Below are 9,578 nucleotides of genomic sequence, written 5' to 3'. Positions count from 1 at the left end.
GAGGGGAAGGATAGGGCATTTTTAAAACAGTGTATCACCTTGATATATAACGTTTACATATTTAGATGTTGAGGGTGAGTGGGGCCCAGCCTCCAGCAGTATCAGGAGTGGGTCTAGCCTAGCACACCAAAGATACTCACTATTTATCAAAGAGATGGATTAATCTCATTTAACTTAATCCTCACACAGATTGTACAAGGGAAATAGCATCGTCTGCGTTTTATTGATGAGGAAACTAAGGCTTGGAGAGATTTCGTGACTGGCCCAATTCATCACGTTAGAAAGTAGCAGAGCTGAGCCTCCAGCCCTGATACGTCTGACTCCAAAATCCATTGCAATTGGCTCAGGAGAAGCTCACACCCATCGCGAACACGTCAAATCTACTCTGACTGCCGGAGCGTGTCACTCGTTGGTCTAAAGCATGTTTATATTACATGAAAAATGCCTTCTCTTCCTGGTTCTTCCTTTGTCCTCTCAGGCCCTTTAGGAGGTCACAGGGCAGGAGCTAATGCTCCACTTAACAATAATGGGGAAACTGAGGCCGTGAGCAGTAGCCTGAGGTATCATCAAGGCTTAAACACACAGGGTTTCCTTTTCTTGGGTAATACGAAATCTGGAGCTGGCCAGACCAGGGCTGGTGTAGCTGTTGCACCATACTCAGCAAACAGCTTCTGCTTTATGGTCTGTCCGGGTTATTTATTGCTGCTTAACAAACTACCCCAAAACACCATTTCATTATTTTCTACAGTTTTGTGGGTCAGAAATTTGGGTAGGGCTCAGCTGGGTGATCCTTCTGATCCATGGGCATCAGCCAGTCACTTGGTCGTATTCAGTTGATGGTTGGGCTCGTCTGGAGGGTCAAGATGGTTTTACCGGGATTCCTGGGGCTTTGGTGGGGAAGCCTGAAATGCTGAGCTAGCTGGGTTCCTCCCCCTTTCCATGTGGTCTCAGGGCCTCTCCAGGTGGTCTCTCCAGCAGAGTGGTTTGACATTTTTCCATGGCAGCTCATGAATCCAAGAGGCCACGGCAGAAGCTACCAGTGCTCTTAAGGGCTGGGCCTTGAATTGGCAGAGTATCATTTCCGCTATACTCTGTTGACCCGAGAAGTCACAGGCCAGCCCAGATTCAGATTCCCAAACAGCCTCTTCCTCTCGAAGGAAGGACAGCCAAAGAATCAGCAGCTATCTTTAATTCACCACATGGTCCAAGATGGCTGCTTGAGATCCAGTCATCACATCTCAAATTCCCCCTGGCAAAGAAGAAGAGAGGAATAAGATATATACCCTCTCTTTTAAGACATTTTCTAGAAGTCTCACAAAACATTTCTCATTGGCAAGAACTCACATGGCCATACTGAGGATGTGGAAGGGAAGCTGGGAACCGTAATCCTCATTCCAGGCTGCCATATGCCCAACTGAAAATTATGGATTCTATTGACTAAGAAAGAAGGAGAGAGTGGATATTGAGGAACAGCTAGAAATCTGTTCCACTGTTGGATTTTTTGCTTCCAACAGCCAAACACATTCCTAATGGACATTTCGTTTCCAATCTTGCCCCTCCTAATACATCCTCCACACTGTCACCAAAATAATCTTTCCTTCTTAATTATTTTTTTATGTTCCTAAAAGGTAAGTCTTTTCTTCATTCCCATGCCAACAGCAAGTGTCTGCAGTTTTTTGTGCGGAGGCCATGGGATTTGAATGCCTGAAACAATAATAGCATCCGCCACACACCAGGCACTGCGCCAAGCGCTATACGGACATGTCTTACTCAAGCCTCACAGTAACCCCATGAGATAGGATCACGCATGAGGAAACAGCAGCTCAGAGAAGTTAAGTGACTTACCCCAGGCCACACAGTGAGTAGGGGCAAGGTGGAGATTCAAATCCTTATCTGTCAGATTCCAGGCATGTGCTGAGGCACCCACACATGTGAAGCCCAGGGACCACTGACTGGTAACCACCCTGGAGCATGGGCAAGGCTCCTGCTTGGAGTGGGAGTGTTAGCAGAGGCAAATGAGAGCCCCGAGCCTGCAGACGCCCCTCATCCCCGCGGTCCTCTGGCCGGGCAGCCCGCACCAAGCCCAGCCTCAGGCAGGCCTGGTTCAAGAAATCAAACTGGCACCAGGGCTTCACATCATTCTGTTTCCTTTACGCCCTGAAGGAGCCCCAGCCCATGAGCAGGAGACTCCGCAGAACTGGCTGCAGGGCCAAGCGGCGGTCAGGGAACAGGCTGAGTTGAATGAAGCGCCTCCCAGCTCTGAGGTTCTGACCCCAGCTTCTTCTTGCCTTGACTTCACCCCGTTGGAGAACATACCGTGGCTCCCAGATCCCCTCGGGTTCAGTTTTACCCTGCCAAGGGGCTGGACGAGGGAAAGGGACAGCAAACCTGGGTTCACATCCTGGTCCCATCCTTTTGGTGAGTCTCTGTTCCCGCATCTGTGAAATGCGAGGAATACCTCTGCTCTGCTAGCTTATCCGGGTGTCGAGGACCACACAGGACAAGGGGGAGGAACGGGCTTTGCAGACCAGGGCTGGTGCGGCATGCAGAACCCACTTCAGCAGACTGCCTGTAGGGACTAGGCATTCATCCCCTCGGAGGGCAGGGAGAGCTGGAGGGGCGGGGGACGGAGGGGCTGCACCTGCCGGGGGGCTCCTGCCAACAGCCTCACGGAGGAAGTGGCCCAGAGCGGGCATTTACACATAGGTGCCTGTTGGGGGCACAGTGATTCAGAGCCATGGTTCTGGAGCCAGGCAGACATGTGTTTGAATCCCGGCCCCACTCCTTACTAGCTGAGGGGCCCTTGGACAAGTCATATAACTTCTCTGTACCTCTGTTTCATATCTATAAGAGGGACTGAAAAGGGAACCCATCTCATCGGGATTTTGTGAAGAATTGAATGAGAGCGTGCCTTTAAAGCACCAAGCTTAGCGCAGATGAACTGTCCAACCGGTGATAACGACAACAGTAATTAACTTTTTTTGAGCTCTAATTAAATACTGTGCTATAAGTGTTTCATTGATCGGATTACATGCTCCTCACCCCAACCCGAGATGTAGTTGACATATTGTTCTCCACTTATAGATGTAGAGATGGAGGTACAGTTAGGTTGAATAAGCTGCCCGAGGCTACAGTAAGTAGTGGAGGCTGGGTTTGAACCCAAACTCAAGCTGTCTGACCCAGAGTCCACCTTAATCGATATTCCATGCTGTTATAATTACTGTTGCCGCTACTGTTGTGGACCTTATACTCTGGACCCATAGCACCTCCACCGCTGCCTCAACAGCTGATTGGAGCAGAAGTCACCTGACCCAAAGGCTGCTGACAGCAGGTGATAGAGCCTGATGCAAAGCTCCACCCAGTAGGGCTGAGCACAATTAGCTAAACCAATCAGCACCAATCCGAGCTCCCATTTGACTTGAATTGCAGGGAGAGTTGGGACAATGCATAAAAGCTGAAAGACCCAACAAGATCAGATAATGCAAAGACAGTGTTGCAGTGCAGAGGCAATGAGTGAGCCAAAACCCCAGGAGAGAAAGGGGAGCAGAGAGGAAGAGGTGGTGCTGCCGAGGGGCCGTGAACTAGCTCAGTTCCTGGAGCACTGGGTCCTGGATGAGTCCTCAGGGGCTAAACCACATCCAGTGAGGCGTGGTCGAGACTCCAGCCTTCCAATCCCCGCAAGTTGCTTTACAACAACTCCCATGGCTCAGGTTAACCTGAGAGTTTCTGCTCTTTCAACCAAACTGAGGCTAGCTCAGCCTTCACCTTTAACCTCCGGGTACATGCTAAGAATCGGAAGAGGCGAATGGAGAGGACGAGTATGGACATCCCTCCATGAACCCCCAGGCCTGACGCTGGCCCAAGGAGGCCCCGAGAAAGAGCCCGGCCCAGTTCCTGCTACACCAGAACCCCAGGTCAGTCCTTGGTCCAATTCTCCACCTACGATCGTGCCCTTATGTTCAGCACTCCAGACTCCTATGTCCAGCAGATGACTCGACATCTACATTCAGTGTTGTCCAGGCATCTCAGATCTAACTTGTCCAAAACAGAACTCCCAACCACCCCTCCAAAACACACCCCTTCCGCGGGATTTCCATTTCAGGAGATGCCAACCCCACAATTCTATTGTTGAGATCAAACACCTTGGCGGCATCCCTGTTCTCCCCGTCTCATACGCCAACATTCTTTCATCAGCAAATCCCGTTGCCTCCACCTTCCAACCGTATCCATAAACTGACAGCTCCTGACCCTGCCTGGTCTGAGCTGCCATCCTCTGTCACCTGGGATGACTGCACCACACTTCTGTTCTGTCCTTGCCTTCTACGAGTGCTCTGTGCTCAGCAGCCAGGGAGCTCCCATTAAAACGCAAGCCAGATCTTTTGATCTTCTTGTTAAGAACCCACCGATTGCTCCTCTTCTCACTCAGGAAGGCAAAGGTCTTTACAAAGGCCTTCATGGTCTTCCACGTCTAGACTCACCAGTTTCCCCTGCAGACCCTCCTCCCTGATCTCACCTGCCAGCCCTGTCCCCCACTCTCCTCTGCTCCTGTCACACGAGATGCTTGCTGTTCCTGGAGGGAGCACTCCCACCCCCGGGCCTTTGCATGTGCTGTTCCCTCTGCCTGGGGTGCTCCTCCCACATGACTCCTCCCTCACCTTCTTGGCTCACCTCAGCAGAGAGGCCTCCTCTGGGCACCTTATTAACAATTGCTGCCCACGCTAGTCTTACTTCCCCAGCTTCATTTTCCTTTGTAGCCCTTGATGTGCTCTGACCTGCTCTGCATCTTGCTTACTCTTTACTGTCCGGCCCCTGCACTGGAGCTCAGCTGCATGGGGGGAAGCGTCTTCAGCCGTGGTATTACGTCTGTGTCCCCATGGCCTGGAACACAATGTCCAGCACGGAGTAGGTACTCAGTGAATCTCTGCCAGATGGACAAAGAAGCACCCATAAGAGGACTTCCCGGAGACATCCCAGCCCAGCTACCACCCTCGGGGTGATGCTAGCCTGGTCCCCCCACTTCCTTGACCCTTTTAGGGGTCAGCCCTAAGGCCCTGTCCCCAAACATGAGAACCGAGGAGGAATTTGTCCAAATAGGTGGGGATTTCTTTTTAAATATACCTTTTTTCCCCTTAACACAAAAGTCCTTGTGTTGCAGTGTTGGCTCTTCTGTCAAAGCCTATCCCAGCCTGAGAGCTTGGCACTGGGCTCTGTGTTCCCGCCAAGGAGCCGCTGTCACAGAATCACTGTGAGCAGGGCCAGCTTGACAGGAGGTTCCAGGAAGCTGGGGCACATCACCTCCCTGGGCACACACCTCAAACCCTCCCCACAGGAAGGACTCAGTGGATAACTGGTGAGGCTGCTAATAGATAATGGGGCATTGCGCTGTTCTCTCCACTTTTCTGTGTTCTGAAAATTTTCTTTAAAAAACAAAGAGGATGTTTTTTCTCTGAAGTTCCTTCTCTGCCACACACCCCCAGAGGACTTCCTAGTGCCCTCCCACCACCACCCATCCCACAACTTCTCTCTCCCGTCCGCTCTGGTTTGAGGAGAGAGCAGTTCAGCTCTGCTTACCAGCTGCCTCTTGCCACACTAGAGTCATCTGGGGACACTTAAAAACCTTTGATGCCCAGCTGGCCCCCCTACTCCCCAAGATGTGGAACCAAATGGTCTGGTGTAGGGGTGCCAGGCACTGACTGCTGATAAAGGCTCCCCAGGCTTAACTCTGGCACTTTCCAGAGTTGAGCAACCGTCTTGTCATCCCTCATTCTCTGCCGCACCCAGAGGCCTCCTATTCACAGGGTGTCCTTGGAAGGCGGGACAGCAACAGCTTTTGTTACCTGAGCCCGTCCTTGGGGTCCCGCCACAACTGCCTAAGGAACTTGAAGAGTTCCTTCCTCCAAACCCAGACAGCTGCCTCCTTCCCCACGGGGTGCCTGGTGGACAACATTCTTTCCAGCACCTTAAGACATGTGAGTTCCCTGTCACCATTTGGAAAGTGCAGAGAAGCTGACCCCAGCCCCACTTCAGGCCCGGGACCAGGAATTCATGAACAGAAAGGATCCATTGTCCCAGAATCACTTGAAGGGAACAGCTAAAAGATACATTCAAAGGGCCCTGATGATAATGAGTATGCTAATGTGATTTCCATTGGGTGCCCGTGCTACCTCCAAAAGCGATGTCTGACCTTCCTCATGGATTCAAAGCTCCCATTGAAGTCAACGGGGGATTTGGGTTAAAATAACATCAAAGTTGTCACTTAAATGGATGAAACTGGGGAGTTGTGAAAGAAGGGGGAGTTTCACACTGGCCCTGACACTGCTGACCTTGAGGGGGAGGCGCAGGCCCTGGTGGGCTGTGAGTGGAGCTTCTGGCCAAGCAGCTGGTGCCTTTGGGTGCACTGAGCCAGCAAGTGTCAACTGGGGGTCTCTTTTACATGATGCATGAGCTCTGGAGGCCCGGGTTCAAATCCCAGCTCCCCACTCACTAGCCAGATGACCTTGGCGAGACAAATCCTTTATCTGATTGAGCCTCAGTTTCCTCATCTGTAAGATGGCATGGATGAGACCTACCTTGCAGAGCTGCCTCCTGGGTTAAAGAAGCATGTACGTGGGAGGAGCCAGGAGCTCCCCACCCTCCCACTGGGATCTGAGGCACAGCTGGGTGGAGAGCCCCAGGTTCCCATCTCCCAGCCCTACCCCCCTTCACTCGGCATATACTCGTGAAGTGCTTCCTGGGTGCCGGGAGCTGTTTGGGTGCTGAGGATTTGGCTGTGAGCAAAACAGCTGAAATCTGCTCCCAGTGGAGCTGCCATTCTAGTCGGGGAGACAGACAGCAAACACACGAACAGACAAACCGTCCGTAAATGGTGTAAGTGTGGTGGAGAAAGAAAAGAAGTCCTTGATGAAAGGGGTGGAGCTTTAGACTCAGACAGACTCGAATTCAAATCCCAGCGCACCCCTCACCGGCTGGGTAACCCCTGGGAAAGTGATTTTATCTCCCTGACACTCTTCTCCTACATTCAATGGAATCCATTGATCATTCATCCGCCCATTGAACAAATATTTATAGAGTTCTGTCTTGTGTCAAGCATTCTTTTGAGCGCTGGGGAGGCCGCAATGAATAAACAGACAAAAGTCCTTGCCCTTGGGAGCCTGAACTCTAGTGGAGAGAGACAAATGCTCAACAAATATACACGTATCGAGGGATGAAGGAAAATAAAGCCAGGCGAGGGGTAGAGAATGATGGAGAAAGGCACTATTTATAAGGTGATCGGTGGAGGCCTCTCTGAGGAGGTGACACAATGGGAGCCCTGAAGACGTGGGGAGTTAGCCTTGTGGGCATCTGGAGGAAGGGTATTTCCAGCCAGAGGAGAAAGCAAGAGCAAAGGCCCTGAGGTCAGCCTGTGCATGGCTGTTGGGAGGTTTAGAGAACCAGAGACAAGGTACGGGATGCACCTGGCATGGCACCTGGCTCAATAGACAGTAGTTATTATCTGTACCCCTTTCATGAAAAAATGGGGGCATGCGTCATTTTCCACTATCACAAAAGCTCTTGAGGGCTCTGTGGATTGACAACTTTTTTATTCCCTTTTCTTGTTTTCTGAGTGAGAACCAGCAAGTCAAACTCCCCAGCCCACCTGCCAGCCTGCCCTCTCTGTCTCCAGTCCGAAATCAACAGGAATGTTTGACGTGTGGCAGTGGCGCTGGGGGCAGGGGGTGTGTAATGAATGATGGTCATTAAATAATAATGGCAGCATCTTGAATTTCTTTCCTCTCCACAGCCTCACAAATTAGATGCCCTGGAAACGCTGTGCCTGTCACCAAGATGCACCTCCATCTGGGGTGGAAGGCAACATCTGCTAAACAGCTGTATCTAGTTTAAGAGCCGCTACTTAATGAAATTACTCAGCTCTGGTTGGGGCGGGCAGGGCTGAACAGGAAGGGGCAGGCCCAGTTGCAAGCATATATTCCACCTCTCCCCAAGTCGACCCCAACTCCTCTCCCTCAGTGTCACTCCACATGCCTGTTGATCCCGCCAACCCGGACATCTACGCATTTCCAGGCTCTGCCGTGCTCGCCCATGCTACCTTCTTGCCTTTGCTCAAGCTGTCCCCCTGCCAAGAACATTCTCCTCCTGGCCGTCCAACTCCTCTGTGTCCTTCAAAAGGCCCAACTCAAACATCAACACCTCCTCCGGGGGCCTTCTCCAGCTCCCCAGGCTCAGTGAATTACCCCCACGAGCTCTCGCAGTACATTGTGCATTCCTTGACTGGAACATTCAGACCATTACATGGCAATGTCATGTACCCTGCCATTTTGTGAGCTCCTTATGGTTGGTTGCTGTGTTTAATTCATCTTTGTAATCCCAGAATTGTGCCAGAATCCCAATAGACACTTAATAAGTGTGTGGTTAGTCATGGGTGGGTAGATGCATGGATGAAGGGATGGAAGGATAGAAGGAAGGCGGGGGGGGGGGGGGGGGGGGAGAAAGAAAGGACAGATGAACAAATGGATCCATTGCCACCATCTAAATCCAAGCCCCCATCATTTCTCACTGGGACAAATACCACAGTCCCTTACTGGTCTTCCAGCTTCCTCTCTTTCCTCCAGTAGTCCATTCTACTCAGAGAACTCAGGAATCCTCTACATAAGGAATTACATTCTATTACTCCTCTGTTTAAAACCAGAAGCTTCCACATTCTTAACCTTAGCCTACAGATCTCTATAGGATGCAGCCCCTTCCTGTCCTTCTTACCTCATCTCATTTTCCTACACTCCAGCTGCTTAGGGAACCAGCCAAGCTCGCTCTCTCACCTCAGGACCTTTGAATCTTCTGTTCCCCCTGCCTGGGACTCGCTTCCCCTGGCTGTCTGTGAAGCTGTCATCTTCTTCATCTTCAGGTCCAGCTCCAATGCCACCTCCTCAGAGAGGCCTTTCTTTATCCTTCCAGTTCAAATATCCACCATCTTGATGTCCGAAGGCAAAGAGAGTCTGATCCAGCCAGCTAGGGCTTTGGCTGCTGAAATCCAGCCGGCTCCCCAGAGCATCAGCCTCACCTGGTAAAGACTTCCCCCCAGGGCTAACCACAAGCCGCCCCTTCCCCGGAGGGGGGCTCACTCCTCCTTCCCGTCAACTGAAGATCCTTCGTGAATGGGCTTGTCTGGAACTGCTGCAATTAAACCATCAGAGCAACACTGGACCATTTGTTTACTATGGCGCTTAGAGCTGGAATGGCTTGTTGTTTTGACAGTTTCTATTTTCAGCTCCATTTCCTAGGGGTAGCAGGGAGAGGGTAGGCAATGAATCCTGGTCTATTCAAGTAAAAAGATGCTTCAGTGAATCCTAGAATTTCAGAGTTACTGAATTCTGGAATCATTGTCTTGGAATGTGAGAGCAGTAAAATATGCAATTTTAGTTATGGGTTCCTAGATTCATGGGAGCCTAGAATCTTACACAACAGAAAATAGAATCTTAGTGTCAAACGAGTTTAGGCTCAAAGTTTTAGACTGATAGAACCTTAAGAGATTCTCTCACTTGGTTGAGTTCTCTGCTCCAATACCACCTTCTCGAGAAACCGTC

The 9,578-nt window shown here is 51.0% G+C and overlaps 1 long non-coding RNA gene across 1 annotated transcript; it reads right to left on the bottom strand.

The window, feature by feature from the left end:
• Positions 1-1,112: 1,112 nt before the first annotated feature.
• LOC124248277 (uncharacterized) lies at positions 1,113-9,223 on the bottom strand. The gene is made up of 3 exons (XR_006890966.1): positions 8,814-9,223; positions 1,345-1,437; positions 1,113-1,249 (listed from the first exon to the last, which is right to left on the bottom strand). It is a non-coding gene; the product is annotated as an uncharacterized LOC124248277 (long non-coding RNA).
• Between the last annotated feature and the right edge of the window lie 355 nt (positions 9,224-9,578).

The sequence above is a fragment of the Equus quagga genome, chromosome 12, assembly GCF_021613505.1.
Source record: "Equus quagga isolate Etosha38 chromosome 12, UCLA_HA_Equagga_1.0, whole genome shotgun sequence".
In the NCBI taxonomy this organism is placed as follows: domain Eukaryota; kingdom Metazoa; phylum Chordata; class Mammalia; order Perissodactyla; family Equidae; genus Equus; species Equus quagga.
Note: the sequence above shows the minus strand (reverse complement) of the source record. Positions and strands in the feature narration are given on the sequence as shown.